The 16,347-nt window shown below is 35.8% G+C and overlaps 1 protein-coding gene across 3 annotated transcripts in view; it reads right to left on the reverse strand.

Moving 5' to 3' along the window:
- Window positions 1-16,347, reverse strand: part of LOC134751392 (IQ motif and SEC7 domain-containing protein 1) — a 262,666-nt gene that overhangs the window by 173,201 nt on the left and 73,118 nt on the right. For 2 of the 3 annotated variants that reach the window (XM_063686771.1, XM_063686775.1), the window contains exon 2: window positions 9,285-9,307. The exons of the other annotated variant lie outside the window; for it this stretch is intronic. The gene's annotated coding sequence lies outside the window, so the exon portion shown is untranslated. The remainder of the gene's footprint in view (window positions 1-9,284; window positions 9,308-16,347) is intronic. 3 annotated transcript variants of the gene reach the window in all.

A 16,347-nucleotide genomic window follows, 5' to 3' on the forward strand; every position in this document is an offset into this window, starting at 1 on the left:
TAAATAATAAATATGCTGAAACTGATTACCATTACAAAATAGGGAACAGCATATCGGAAAACGATTGGAGAAAAATGTCGCAATGTGAAATACTTTTAGCTTAAAGTGTCATTCGCAGCCTTGCGATTCTATAGACTGAGATCTCGTTCCGATTTAAGTTTAAAAGACCGTAAGGAAAAACTTAAAGCCGAAGCTAAATTTTTCTTGGATACTGAAAACTTTTTTTTATACTACATTGGTAACAAACTATAATGTTCGGCCCGCCTGGTGATAAGTTGTTTACCGTAGCCTATGGGCCCTTGACAGACACCCGTCAAGCGTTGCTGAATCATTGAAAACATTTAAAGTGCTTTTTGGGTGACCCCATGAATGTCGCCAGCGAGCACGTTAGCGAAACAAACATCTGCCGCAAGGCATGGTATTTACGAAGATTTTAGTTAGTTAGTTTATTTATTTCATAATGATAAATAAGGATATAATTTATTCATATACTAGTCTATATAAATTTATATTATGATCGTCAATTGTTCGGCATGCAAACATGTAACATTTAAAACGAGTGTAAAGATTTTAATGAATTCGTTACAAACATATTATAGCTATTTATGCAACAAGTGCGGAAATCATCTTTACGCACGTGTATCATACAATGTTTTACTATGCATTGTGCGAGTAAATAAAAAACATATCATGGCAAATAAGTTTAATTATTAAAAGGAGTGTTTTAAATCGACACGAGTTGCAAATTACCTATTCGCACGTGTACCGTACAACGTTTTACAGTACATATGGCCCTTTAAACTTTCGACATATGCTCGAAAAGTGCTCTTTTCCGCACTAGTGCGAGAAAGTAGCACCATATGTACTGTAAAAAAAATTGAAAACAAAAAACACTAGTGCGGAAAAGTTGTACTTTCCGCATGATATGGCTCCGTAGGAAACGCACTTTTCGAGCACATGCATTGTAAAACAATTTAATAACGGGTCACTCACGTATCTTAAGTCGAAAACGCTCGACATGTTTCACTCCGTACCGAGTAGTCATCAGGAGCTTGCGTCGACGGTGATGGACCGACGCAGACTGCGGGCTGCAGCCCTCCGCGCCTGATGACTCGGTGGCGGCAGGGGGGGCGAGAAACTACCCTCGTTTACGGCATTATTGTCAAATGATGGGTTGCACACAACACTCACTACGTCATTCGCTAATGTACTATGTAATTAGACGTAGTACCCAAAACAGTTCGTTACAACCCTAAAATTGCATCCGCCCATATGCGCACCTATTTGTCATCGATGTGGTATAAAAACGCATAATGTTTCACATATGTATGTGAATAAGTACAAATAGCACCAAAACAAACATCAATTAAAATGGCGAACGTGACGATAACGCTGGCCCTAATTACCCCGTCCTGTTTCCCGATGTTACGTCAAACCGTTTGTGGAAATTGCGTATTTTTCAAACTAGTATACTCGTATTATTATCATATGATACAATAAAGCTGCCTTACGAAGGCGAACACTCGCAAATGCGAATCGAAGCGGCGCGGCGCGGCGGGCCCAAGGCGTTCGCGTTCGCAACGAGATTGCCCACGTAGGACACTTCTATAGGTGTCAACGGATTGATTCACCCCGCTCAGCGCCGCGCCGCGACGCTTCGCGTTCGCGTGTTGTTCGCCTACGTAGTACGCTGCGTAAGAATTACACTTATCTTTTCGAATGCCTTATCTCATATTTAGGAACGATCTTCCTCGTCGATTTCGACAACAACCACCAAAGTCAGGGCTTTTATATATTATGAGCTCATGTCCATACATGTCCATACATAACATGCAAATATACTGTAACCAGAATACGAGATGGCAAGTAATAAGTATATGCATAACTGGAAAAAGACCTTAATAGCTTAAAAAAAACTTGTTATGAACAGAATCAAAACTCTATAAAACATGTACTAAGTTTCTGAAACGAGTAATACGAAGACAAAAATGAAACTCAATTCGAGAGCACTTGAAATCAATTGCCGTTTATAGACAACGCTGTAACAAAAATAAATAGCTATAGAAACGTTAACAGTCTGTTTGGCTTTAGATAGCGTCCAGTGTTAAAGAATGCCCGTCATATTTGGGAGGGACGAAAGGGTTCGCTGCCTTCATTCCCTTTGATGTTGCCTTCGTAACATTATGCATTAACAATAATAATAAATACTTCTTAAGGCGTATGAGGCGTATTATGCTTAGTAACAAGGAAATTGAATTATTCTAAATAAAAACTTTTTGTAAAGGCAAGTCATACTCTTAAATCAAGTCGATATTTCTATAGAATGTTAATTATTAGTTAGTCCTTGTTCTTTTGTTTTATCATAAGACACTACCTACCAACAAATTACATACTTTGCACTCCAAGGCCCTAAGATACAGGTTTTACCTTTTAATTATAGTTTTTCTTTCAATAAATGCCTAAATAAAGCCGTTTGAATCATAAGTTTAGTGTAGTTCCATATATACAACAATATTTTCACAGATCACTCGGAAAACTATTGTATTTTGTTGTATTGCAAACTGAATCTCATCTCATCGTACAGCAATTTATCAATATTTTTCAGCATTTCAAAAAATAACCCATTTTGATAAAAAAAATATCTTAACACTTTTTTAGTTGTCTTGTAATGGGCTTCATGTAACTTAGGGCTACATACTCATTAACCCCCTTATTCATAAAATAGAGCAAATCTTTGTTAAATTTTGTCTCTTTCTAACAAGCACAAATGTCAAGATGACAGGGACAAACGATTATTAACGGCTTGTTAGAGTTGACAGACGTTTATGAATAACGCTATAAGGATACAAACGCGGGTGTATTGTGAGTCTGTGAGATACCTAAACATGAAAGATCATTGATACCGATACCGATGTCTATTGCGTAGCTCTGAACACGTGTATTCAAAGAACAATATAAACTGTTTATCTCCAGAGGTTTACCAAATATTAATATCATTTCTTATCTGAGCAGTGAAATAGATTTTGAAATACTACAGTTTTCCTAAAATATACTAATATGGCCTAGGTTTTGCCAGCAATTTTATTCCCAGAGGACAGTCAAGGTTATTAAAATACACTTTTTATCCGTATGTTAAATTTACTATCTATAGGTATATTCACATATGATATGATACATTCACAAATACTATCCAATTTAGAACATTTTATAACTAAATTGTATTAGCGGGTTGGAGGATCCCTTTAACTAAGGAAGTGTTAACAAACATTCAAAGTTGATAAATTGTCCCAGGACACCTCATAACTGTGGCGCCCAACGTGGGGCTGCAGGGCGCACCTAAAGCAATTTCCCATTACAGCCACAACAATAACCAACCTTAATACCATTCAAATAGAACTCTAATCCACTTGTCTACTTTATATCTGTGATTGCTGATGAGTGACAAGGAAAAATGAGCTGTGAATTACGTGCTTAAAGTCGTTATTCAGTTGTGGATTAGATTCGCGTTAATGGAAAAACGTCTACTCCTAAGTACGAATAGGTAGGGCCGTGAACGCAGGAAGGTTACGACGCGACAGAGTTCGTATTGGTTGGGTAGAATAAACATCGTAAATAGTATTTACTACGTCGAACTTGATAAAAGTGTATTGAAACAGGTAGTACGGTAGTGTTAATCTTTAGTATGTTTTCTTATAAAAGTAAGTCCACTATTTTGAAACATAGGTTGAAGGTCGTGAATCTTGCCGCTCCTCCAACGCGTAACATAACAAGTTGTCTTTCAGTTAGCTTGTGCGACTAGGACAACATTGACAAATATTTGCCACTCTTTCTAATATGCGCCACTACAATTACGTCAATTACTCTATTACTGTTACCTATTATTATTCAAATACTAATCTAACTATTAGGAGCTCAAAACCCGAGCGCAGCCGAATTTGACAAAAGGTATGCATTTGCTAAAGAAAACTATTTGCTGATATATAAAATGTCACGGACAAAGTCCGGCCATGTCTATTGCAACTTGATTACCCCGCAAGGCCCAGGTAGCCGACCCATCTAATAATACAACGAAGTAATATCAATAAAGTCCCTTTACAAGTAAAATCCACATACTCGGGCTACAAGTCACGACCCCCACAGTTTCGACACGCCAAGCTCATATAAAGCCCCCAGACGAATTCCAAGCGCATAGTTTGGACCGGTATAAAAGCATTCTACGATTACGCAAAATTGTTACAGATCTAGAGGTCATATCACACTGGATTCGGGTGCGTTTGTGAAACCAAAGGGAACGCAAGGCCTGTAGGCTATTTGTCAAAGACCCCGACCTACCCTCACTCCCTCTGAACATAAAAAGCATTTGAATAATCGAAATGACGAGCCCGGGATATTGCCAATATTGTATACAGGTGCTGTTGTAATTGAGGAAACGAATTCCCTATTCGTGATCCTTTGCGACTATCCGAATGTCGGAAAAGGAAGTAATGCGTTTCACGTAGTTATAGGACGTTGTAAATGAGTAGTAATTTACGATGTGACGAAAAATGAGGAATTAGAGAAAGAGGTGTCGTTCGACGCGCCTAAGTAATAGGAAAGGAGAGATAGACTTATTCATATAATGTCATCGTTGAAAGCAATGAGTTCTTAATTACTTTTAAGTTTTTGTAAAACTTTAAAAAGTCGGTGAAGAAAGTCACGAGAACTAGTCCTCTTGTACTTATAATGAAACTTGTAGCAGGAGTGAAGAGGTTATGATGATGACTATGTTAAATCTACGTTTAAATGTCTATTTACTTTCACGTAATGTTGTAAAGAAACCAACTATAAATAAACATGTACACTGATTAATGTACACACATGTGATGAGAGTATAATTTTCTAATCACATTCGAACAAAAGTTTACCGAGAAAATATTTGTTTTCTATCTAATTATATCTTCTACAATGGTATTGCTTCCAGTTAACTCATTATCCTCCCCATACACGTCCCTACACGTATTTTCACCACTAATTGAATTTAATTACACTGAGTTTGGGGTTCCACAGTTCCACACGTCTGGCGATGACGTCATCTCGCATATCCTTCAGTCCGATTCTGGTTAACTATTTAGTATGGTTTTCATCTTATTTTATGATACAATCTAGAGTCAGCGGGCGTCGCTGCACCATCAACATAAGCCGCTGACGCTGATTGGTCCTCACGAAATACAGAAGTCTTTTAAAAGGCATCTCGCACATACCTGATGATATGACTCAAAGTCGTATCAAAATAAGATCAAAATCTTATCAAATGATAAAACAGAATTGATTTCAATGCTAGTGTATACCTCTGCGAGGGTTTGAATCTCAGCAATGTGTGCTTGCGATGTATCGTGCTTTCCCGGATATGCTTTTGTACAATCATGTTTTAGTGCCTAGTATACGACATCTAACATATAAGGAGTAGTGTTACTTATATAACAATTGTATTCCCAACTTGCTAGAAGTTTGTAAGGCGTGACTAAAAACCCATTGTTTCTAAACGACGCCCGTTTTATAAATTTAACGACTGTAATGAACTCTCATTTTTCGCATTTCCGTATAGAGCTTTATTCTAGGGGGCTGTTTCATAAAATAATTGCAACGCCTACAATCGCTTTGGCGCGTTGTTTTTATCAGCTTCTTTTGATGCAAAATACAAACCACACACTACCATTACCCTCTTCTTCATCAGTGAGTAAAAACAATGCGTGGCAGACATTGAAATCAAATCAAAATTCAGTCGATAAAACCTAAAAGCTTCACTTCCGTACATACCTCCCCCTAAGTCAAAACATGACTCATATTGAAGGGTCGATTTATACCTATTAATACAGTTTGCGATACTAATGTATAGATATAGGTGGCCATAGGGTAGGTATTTAGCCTCAGGGGAGTAATTCTGGAGGTGTTGGAGGTATAATTGAAGAATTACCTTGAGAAATCTATTTAATTATTATTTATTATGCTTGGGCCAACGTCGAGCAAATTAGTTGGAATAAGGATCAAACAAAATTTCAACGCAATGGAAGTAGAAAACGTCGAAAAATTTTCACGTTTCAAGTTGGATATGTACAATACAATACAAAAACTCTTTATTGCACACCTCATTACAGGAAACAAGTAGTACAGAAAAGAAGAGGTAGGTACAATACAATAAGTAATCACCATCTTAATATTTCTCAAATTAGAGAGTAACAAAAAAATGTCCCATTACACGAAACATTCTGATTCAATTGCGTGTTACTTTTATTTGAAAAATTCTCACCATTTTCCTAAGTTTTGATAGACAAACTTTTATCCGTGAAATTTAACTAGAAGTTAAAAGTGTTAAAGTGCATTGTACCTCAACAACAGGTTTATTATCTTTATTACCAAAGATACCGGTAGCATTAAGTTTATCGAGAAAACTTTTAACGTAAACTTGCTTTTAGTTTAATTTGAATTTATAGGAAAAATTTTGGCTTTGCGCTTTCAGCCGAAATTTTGGACCGCATATTTCTGCTACTTCTGATATTAATAGGTAAGCCAATGGAAACGCTGTTATATGGACAATTTGTTTCGGAATCCCTCCTAAATTATGTCAATGATTTCTCCACCACATCATCGGGGATTCCATTTTATTTTATTTTATTTTCTTTATTGGGGAAAAAAACAGATACAGGCCAGTGACAATACACAGATAAGATTATAAAATGATAGGTTTAGCATGCATCCTAACACAATTCCCACTAGGAGTTCAGGCATAATTTTAAGACAGCGTTGTAATCGGAACTAAAACAGATATCCCTACTAAAACTAAAACTACACAACTAAAACTAAACAATAACGATAATTACTCGTAACATAACTTAAGCAGCTAAACTTACATAAACACAAAAATAATTATTACATAAATTACAGTAAATAAATAGTACACAAGAAATGAAGCTACAATATGGGTAATTAAAATTATAGGAGCAAGCTGACTTTGCGCTTTGTGCATTAATACAATAACACTACAAGCTATTTCCCTTCTGCATAGACGGACGACGGACGCAACCATTTATAAAATTCAAGACATTTATTTCAAATAAAACAAGATTCACGGGGCCAGTTGCTATTTTCAACTGGTCCCGTAGGGCCCCTGGGTTCTTAAAGCGAAGCTCCTCCGACGTAGGTTAGGTACTTACTTACTTTTGTAATACAACTTTTTTACGCAATATTAGTTGGGGCACGGAATTTGAAGGAATACCTTGATTGGCAATTTTAGCGCAACAGTTACTTTCAATATCAATTTTACCTACCTTTAGTTGGTGTTCTTTAAAAGTACTTACTGTTCTAACTCGTTACAAGAACATATATGTATTATAATAAAATTTTAAAAATTGTGTTTGTGCCAAAACTTACAGACAATTTTTTTTCTATATTTGCATCTTAACCCGTTAATCCCTTAATTAAACTTACTATACGTCATTTAACGTTAGAAACGAAGTTCTTGTTAACCACTTAAACTGTCGTTAATCTTGCTTTGGCCTCAAAATCACAGACCATCAATTGTGGTAACGTTAATTGCTACACATTGTTTGATACGCCGGATTTCATTAGCCCGCCAGAGGGGATTGGAGTTGACTTTGTTAGAGGCATTCTTTTTGTCGGATGTTGCCCCGGCAACCTCTTTGTCTAGACCCCATTTTTGACTGAGTTTTAATGGCACGTCTTAAAAAACTCTTCCCGGTTGGTCGAATTGATACACTATAAGTTAAGTACACTCTGATAAGGAGCGCGATGGCGCACATTGTCCTATTGCTACATCGTTGAACAGATGGTGAAAATATCAGCAAATCCTACACTACTCGTTCGTCTATAATGTGCATTTATATAGAAGTCTAATGCTAAATACAAATAATTTATTGTACGAAAGTGAGTATTACAAATGCTAGTTGCATATTTCATTTTCTTGCTTTTTCTTATCCAAACAGCATCGAGGGCATATCTCTGTAATATTTTTTTCTGTTTTGAGCCAAAGTGTCATCTGCTTCCATCTCCTTCTATTCGGATATTTTAGACCGTCGTCTACCATTACATTCTCTTTCTATCAGTACAAATCAGTCGTAATTTTAATCTCTAGCGATAATAACATCTTTTGTACCATCTCACAAAACAACAAGGAAACTCATAATAGTAGCATTAGTAGCTTCCTACTTCCAGTTTAGACAAAAACCAAATCTAGCTAAAGTTTCACAATAAATCGCCCGCAGCATCTAGTCTAGTGTTAGTGTTTTCATAAGAGCTATCGACTTCCTAGTCAAGAGCCGTTCATGCTCAATGAACTAGAAAATAGCAGGAGCCTAAAAAAAATCATCAATAGGCTTGTATTAGTAGACTTGTATTTTATAAGTATAGCGATTAGATAAGTGATTTGGATAACGTTCTTAAAGGAATACATCTCGAACAGATGAAAAAAAGGTTTAGTTGAAAATAAAGAAATATATTAACTAGGTAATTACATCTATTCACCGATTTTACAGCAAAAAGCTGAATCCATTAAAAAATAGGACGGTTATTCAGCACATAAGCGTATCAAACATAACTTTACTTATTAATAATAAGTCGCATGGATGGTATGGTAGTAATAAATAGCTACTTATTGATTTAGCCTTAATCTTATCATGGGTAAATACTTTGACAAAGTTTGCTTCTAACTTATTATAAATGCGTTTTATCTATGTATTGGAGTAGGCACTCTACGCTGACTTATTTCAAAATGACTTGGCTTACAAAGACTAAAAATTGGCTTCCTAATATTTTCAGTGCATTTCAAAAACCAGAATTAGGTAAGTGACACTACTGGAAATTCCACGTTTCAGTAAAATATTCACAAAATTACAGTAATTTCAGTAAAATATTTACAAATTCAGAAAACTTTGAATTTCAAACCACTTACAAAATAGTTATCAAGAAAAAGAAACGAAACAAGTAACCTTTAAATTTTTAAGGATTCAAACCGCGCGAACGGTTTGTTTGTATCTTGTTTATTTAAAATTCTAACAAAACTGTATTAAAGGTTTCAAAGGAAACTGTAGCGAAAACATTTTAAAGATTAAAAGGCACGAGATTCTAATTAGAAGTATTCTCTCAAGCTTTGATTTCAATGAGATTTTAATTGCAGCTTGAAATACTTGTGCTGGGATTTAATGTTACCTATAATTTGAACATGTAGATAATAAAGAATTTCGAAAAGTCTTACCTTACTAATAATGTGTTATTATACAATATAAACTTACCGAGAAAACACCAACTGCATTTCCTGTAACAAAAACATACAATTAGTAACGCTTTGCGAAAACACATCCAAGTTATCATCATCATTGCATACACTTATTACACTAACGTAAAAAGTCGATTCAGCCGTTGAAAGCGGGTGAAAAATTGATAAAATTACAACATCCCATCCACGAAAATTCGTGCACTCTAGTCTGAGCCCAAGATTTATTTTGGTTAGCTGAGCCAAGGTTGTAAGTTATTGAGTACACCAAAGACTACATAATTTAAAAGGGCTGCTGAGGGAACTGTAACAAAAGCTAGTCTTTGCCATGTTAACTTAATTCTTGACTTTTACATTATTAATTTATGACATTTGATCTTAGTATTGGGGTGTAATAAGGAGTCTTGACAACGAGATTCGTTAACATAATTGATCTTGTTAACTAGGAGGAACCAAGTTACATGACATTAGACTTAACTAAATCCCATTTCAATCCCAAATGCATCTGACAAAGGTTTGCACAGCTTAATTGTGCTTTGAACACTGTATCGAGTCAACTTAATCTATAGTTGACCTGAGAGTTGCAGTTGACCTGAGAGTTGATGATGATGAATGAATTGAACATTGAAAACTAGAAGTGTCGTTATAAATGTAAACTTGTAAAGCATAAAAATTATAAATACTTCAGAATTTGATTTAAAATCATTCAGAAAGGAATAATAACGAATGTCAAAAAGAAACGCACAACAAAATCTTTGCTAAATTTGTTAAAATTGCATAGTAACACAATACAAGTGATTATTTATTAACACGTTCGCTGCGGCAACGGCTCGATTCGGCCCGATGCAGTATGTTTAACTGCGTCATAACAAATTGCGCGAAAGTCATCATTCGCTTGCCCTTGTCCCATTCACTTGGGGTCGGCGCAGCATGTATTTTTCTTCCATACATCTCTGTCACCCGTCATCTCATCATTCACTTGCGTTAGTTTCATATCATCTTTCACACAGTCCATCCACCTTTTCCTCGGTTTTCCTCTCCTCGTACTTCCCTCCACATTCATTCTTAATACCTTTCTTGTCACATGACTTTCATCCCTCCGCATCACATGCCCGTACCATGCTAGGCGATTTGCCCTTACTTTTTCTGTTATGGGTGCAACTTTCAGGCTTCCTCTTATATACTCATTCCTTATCCTATCCATTCTCGTCACGCCACACATCCACCTTAACATTCTCATCTCCGCTACATGCAATCTCTTTTCATCCCTCACCTTTAGGGCCCAACACTCTGAAGCTGTAGGTGATACTACACTTTCCAGACGACGCTTAAAATAACACAAAATTACATATTCAACCCATCGCAATGTTTTAAATAATGCCTATAAACCATTTATTATAATAATATTGTCTTCGGTTACCGCGATAGTTACTCATGAAATAAAACTATGAAAACGGATTATATCGCGTATATTGAATTTATAATACATCCCGACGTTTCGAACCCTTTACAGCGTTCGTGGTCAACGGGTGACTGAGGAAAAATTACAAAGTGCAAAAAATACCCACATACTAAAATAATGAACAATCATAGACTATAAACTTTAAGGCTGGTTGTACATGCAAAATCGATTCATAAGGCTAGTTAAACACTACAATTATTTTCAAGTTAAGATGTATATATATATACGCGATAAAAACTATGCCGGCTCCAACCCTACACCACGGACCCGAGAAGATTTAATTCCCTCCTAAATTGTAGGAGTGTATCCCAATATGGGACCGGCAACAAACTCGGCTATTCGGGATATTGGGATACCCTTATGGGATTTTAAATTCAATATACGCGATATAATCTGTTTTCATAGTTTTATTTATTATATTACTAGACTTATATTGACCGGGATATAGACCGCGTGATACGGTGCCCGCTTTTGTATTATTTTGTATTATATCCCGGTCAATATAAGTCTAGTGAAACTAACCGTGAATCATTCAAAACTCCATTTATTATATTATCGTATAATTATCCTTTCGACATAATCCCAAAATTAAAAGCAGATGCTAGACGAAAAACATAAAGATCAATATCTTGATGCTGCAATAGATTTAACAGGATCTAATTTAGAAACTATAATCGAAACGATCTTATCCAAACAAGTTGAATGAAGAACAATAGACAAAACAATAGTAGCAGAACAAGTTGAATGCAACCACGCAGACGAAAAAAATACAGATCACGCAATAAGCATGTAACACGTGGGGCCAAACCCCTTGCTGTCCCCTAAAATAAAGAGGATAACGGCAAAAGAAACGCTGCGTAATGGGAAATAAAGTTCATTTTAAATGGGGCGGAAAGACATTTTAATAAATTACTGCAAGCAATGCAGGGAGTGCATTGCTTGGATCGATAGAGCGGCGAAAATTTTGGGCTCTCGAATTTAATTGGAGTAGTGTAGTAAATACTTGAAAACGTGGTGTAGTAACAGTACCACGATTGATAAAACTCGACATATGAATAAAAGTGTACAGTTACAAATAACGTGTAAAAATATATTTTTAGCCGTGGAAAGGCCTATCTTAGTCCTAGATACAAACTTCATATAATCTTCAAGCTCACTGGCAGTCACTACATGGTATAAAACAAAGTCGCTGTCTGCTGTCTGTCCGTCCGTCTGTCCCTATGTATGCTTATATCTTTAAAGTACGCAACGGATTTTGATGTGTTTTTTTTAAAGATAGAGTGATTCAAGACGAAGGTTTTTATGTATAATTTGCACAGTTTTGTGTAAATTAGTTGAACTACCCGAGCGAAGCCAGGGGGGTCGCTAGTTAGTTTTAAAACCAATATGACATAAACATAGGACAAAAAGCTACATCTAACTGCAGTTGATGAAAAAGTCGAAGAATTAAGAGATTCAACCATGACCAAAAGGCAAATGTAACAATGTAAAAGGACACAGGCATGTTAATAAACTCAAGTTATTCTCACATTCACAGTACAATAGAAGTCCCACCCTTCTATGCACTAAGTTAGATCAGGTTTTGTATAATTTAAGAGATAAAAACCGTCTGCCAGAAACAATTACCAGCACTATTTGTTTTTGTGCCAATTGGTAAAGTTCTCTCATTAGTTTTTGTGTGATTTTAGGAATGGTTTCAAAGTGTAGAACACTACACTGGAGTACAATTGCTTGTGTTGAATATTTTGAACGAGAAAGTAAGATACACTACCGCTCATAACTATTAAGGCATTAGGCACTCGTAATTTTTTCCATACAATTGTATACAAAATCGACTTTCAGAATTATACCGCAAAGTCGCAGTCAGGTAACATTTTTTGTGAAGTTTAATTTTTTAATTTAACAGACATATCAAGCTTCAAAATGATGTGCAGAATATTCGTGTACATTGCCTATTTACCAAATGGTAAGCGTAAAAAAATCCATAAATCGTTGTCCTTTCCAGTACAAAATCGTTTTATTTTGTATGAACTAGTACATAAGGGTTTTTTAAATCGTTGCATAAAGTAAACTCGAAATTTTAAAGGATGTCTAGCAAAATTTTGAGGCTCAATATATTTACCTAAATAAAAATTCAATCCAACATGTAAGAGAGTAATTTGCCTGCGATCGAACTGTATGATTTTGAAAATAATTTTTGTATACATACAATTGTATGGTGAAAATTGCGGGTGCCTAAATATTTTTGAGCGGTAGTGTAGGTATATGATTGTAATGTAACATGACAGAAAACATGGGACACGAGTCAGACAATATTTTTTTTGTGTATTTTTATACTTATATCAAACCATAAATCATCTGAACTACCTATACTCAAAGGATCATTTTTATCGGACCCGGTTTTATAACCTTACGAGTAATAACATAATACATATTCATATTCAAATTTCAACATGTGTGGAGTATGATACAAGCGAGTTCATAATCATATGCATGACATTACCGGATCTAGTAAACAATAGCAATGCATCAGCTATCTAAAAGATGTAACATTAAATGAAAGGGCCCTTAGTGTCCTTAGCTATTGGCTTATTTGCGCAAAAAACTTTTCCAGGACATAGGCTACTAATAATATTATAAATGTAAAGATTTGAATATTTGAAGATAGTTGTGTACGATAGTTCTAACAGTAGATATTATTTTTATAAAACCATAAACCTTAATTATTAAGCGACGAGCCACTTTCAATTTGTACAGATCGTACGAAGCATTACACCCGGCTCAGATGTGTTCCCTGAATCCAAGCACATGTCTGTTCAAAGCAATAAACCAACCGTCAATAAATATGCTGTCACGAGACCTCGTAAATGCCGTCGTAAAAAGCAGCACTCTATCTTCTGATACTGGGAGGGACAATTCCAATAATGGTTCGTTCCGATGTAGTTACTCTTTTGCAGCAGTTTATGGTGCTGTCTTCAGTTGTTTGTTGTGTAGGGTTAGATATAATCGTCGCTTTAAATCGGACCAATCAGTGGCAGAATACGAAAACTCTATCCTTCAACCTTGGCGAATAAAATATATTTATTTTTCAAATTGTCTACATCTCATTGCGCTATATAATTAGTTAGTAGTAAGACCGCAAGCAAGTTCATAATCAAGAACGTAGCAGAAACATCTCAATACAGACGCAACCTTCAGCTATGAGATATTACCCTTATCATAATGGTAATATCTCGTTGCCCTCTCTTCTCTATGAATTTTGTCTTAATTGAATGCCATAAATAGTTGCCGATGTCTTACCGATGTGACAATAGCGTATGGTGATTCTAAAACGAATTTCTGTGTTACTTTACTGACTTTAAAGATGTACAACCATTTGATCAAGATTCTATCGGTCAGTTTTAAATTAGCATACAAGTCACAACGCAGACGATCCGTGCTTAATGTACATAACAGTTACGGAAGCACATCCTAGGATACAAGTATACTGGGGGTTAATGCCCAAGAACAAAGTGTACTTATGAGTTAAAACTGTTTTTTTCTTATTTGTACTTTCACGACGTAAATGTGATAAAGGAGAATTGAAACATTTATCACAATGATTTATGCTCGTAGAACTAAATCTCCAGTAATCTTGCTTGACTAATGAGAGCAAAAGTCTGGTTTCACCCAAATCTCATCGAATCATACATCATTTTAGTCCCTCTTCTAAGACGGTTCAACGCCTCTCTCAAATTTTAATAACAGATGCTCCTAAATCACACACGTGTTAAAGCAAGATAACTTTAAACATTCTACAATACTCGAAACACGACAAAAATGAAATTAAAAAGGCCAAAACTGCTGAACTGTTAAAAATGTTTTTCACAAAGCGTGCGTAAGCAGCAATTCTAAATAAAAACCGGCCAAGTGCGAGTCGTACTCGCGCACCGAGGGTTCCGTACTTTTTAGTATTTGTTGTTATAGCGGCAACAGAAATACATCATCTGGGAAAATTTCAACTGTCGCTATCACGGTTCATGAGATACAGCCTTGTGACAGACAGACAGACGGACAGACGGACAGCGGAGTCTTAGTAATAGGGTCCCGTTTTTACCCTTTGGGTACGGAACCCTAAAAAGAGCTTTTTCTGCCTACTCAGCATTATTTAAAAATGCTTTTACTTAAATTTATTTACCGATTCGATTATTTTATATTCAATATTCTACAGTATTGGCAAATTTTCGTTAAATAAAAAGAACATTCAAGTCACGAAGTACCGCCAACTATAGTAAAAAATAGGTGCTTTTCCACTCAAATCTGAGACGCACGTGATCTGCAAAAATCAGCAGTAACAGCTTGTCTACGTGAAAACACAGTAAATGTACCAAATAATTGCAACTTTTATTCAAATACCGTGGGACTAAATTGTAAATCGTGCCTCGTATGCGGGCGTGGAGAAATGTATGCAAATTCTACATCAAACGGTTGTAGAAGACAGCATCAGATATCTTGAAACACTTTGAGAATTAGAATCTGCAAGGTATTCCACGTAAAATTTGTAATCTGGACATCCATTTCTGTGGATTTCTATTCCCGACGGGTTAGTTATTTCAGAAACATTTTCCACTTTGAGCCAAGTATTGCTTAAGTTATATAATCAAGTACATTATTTATTTAAATTTATATCTCATCTACATTTAAACTGAGCATTTATTAGTCAAGTCATCACCTAGGTGTCCTAGGTATCTTTTATTTAAACTGATTATTATTGTCTCCTAAACATAATGTGCAGAAAATCCTAAATATGTAATCAGATAACTTCTAAAAGTCCCAAGTTTGTTTAGCGTGCGGAAAGTTGTTTTTCGCGAACTAGTGCTTTTTACTTTTCCAGCTTTTTTAAATTTAATTTTGCCCCGAGTAGGGTAAATATGAGTTTCAGCGCCCAGGGGTGGGGTGGGGGGTGGGGCCACATTACAACTTCTGAAATAAATCCAGTTTTATCAAAGAATACATAAGGATAAGAACTTTAGGAGTTCCAAAAGGATCACTTTTAAGGTGGTTCGACTAGGTTACCCAAAGCTTAAACCCCGCTAGATGGCGTCACTTTCGCAAATTATCAGGTTTTATTTTTTTGTGGAATAGTGTTGGTATCTGTATACTTAAAAGTATGTTTAGCGCACTCTTTACATAAATATTGAACTATTATAATAAACATTGAATACTTCATTAGTGCAAAAAACACTTTTAAAGTCGACAGAGTGTTTCTGTCATGCTATTTCCTACTATTACTCACACATGCAAACAGTGTTTCCGTGATGCTTGTAGTAGACAATTTCATGCAGTGTAAGTATGCTGCAATGGCGTTGCGGTATGTTCGTGGGAATACGTGCAAGAGGATTCGGGTTCGAGACTGGTACGTCAGGGGTACTTTTTTTGTCCTTTTTGTGTTATGTTTCTTATACCTTTTAGTCTTCGAATTCTTGTCCGATTCCGATATAACCGAAATATATTTCAGTGATATCGGAAACGGCTCTAACGATTTCGATGAAATTTGCTGTAAGGGGTTCGATCTAGCTAGGTCTTATCTCTGGGAAAACGAGCATTTTTGAGTTTTTACTTATGTTTTCTTCTTCTCCCA

This window comes from Cydia strobilella, chromosome 22 (genome assembly GCF_947568885.1).
Source record: "Cydia strobilella chromosome 22, ilCydStro3.1, whole genome shotgun sequence".
NCBI classification, from domain to species: domain Eukaryota; kingdom Metazoa; phylum Arthropoda; class Insecta; order Lepidoptera; family Tortricidae; genus Cydia; species Cydia strobilella.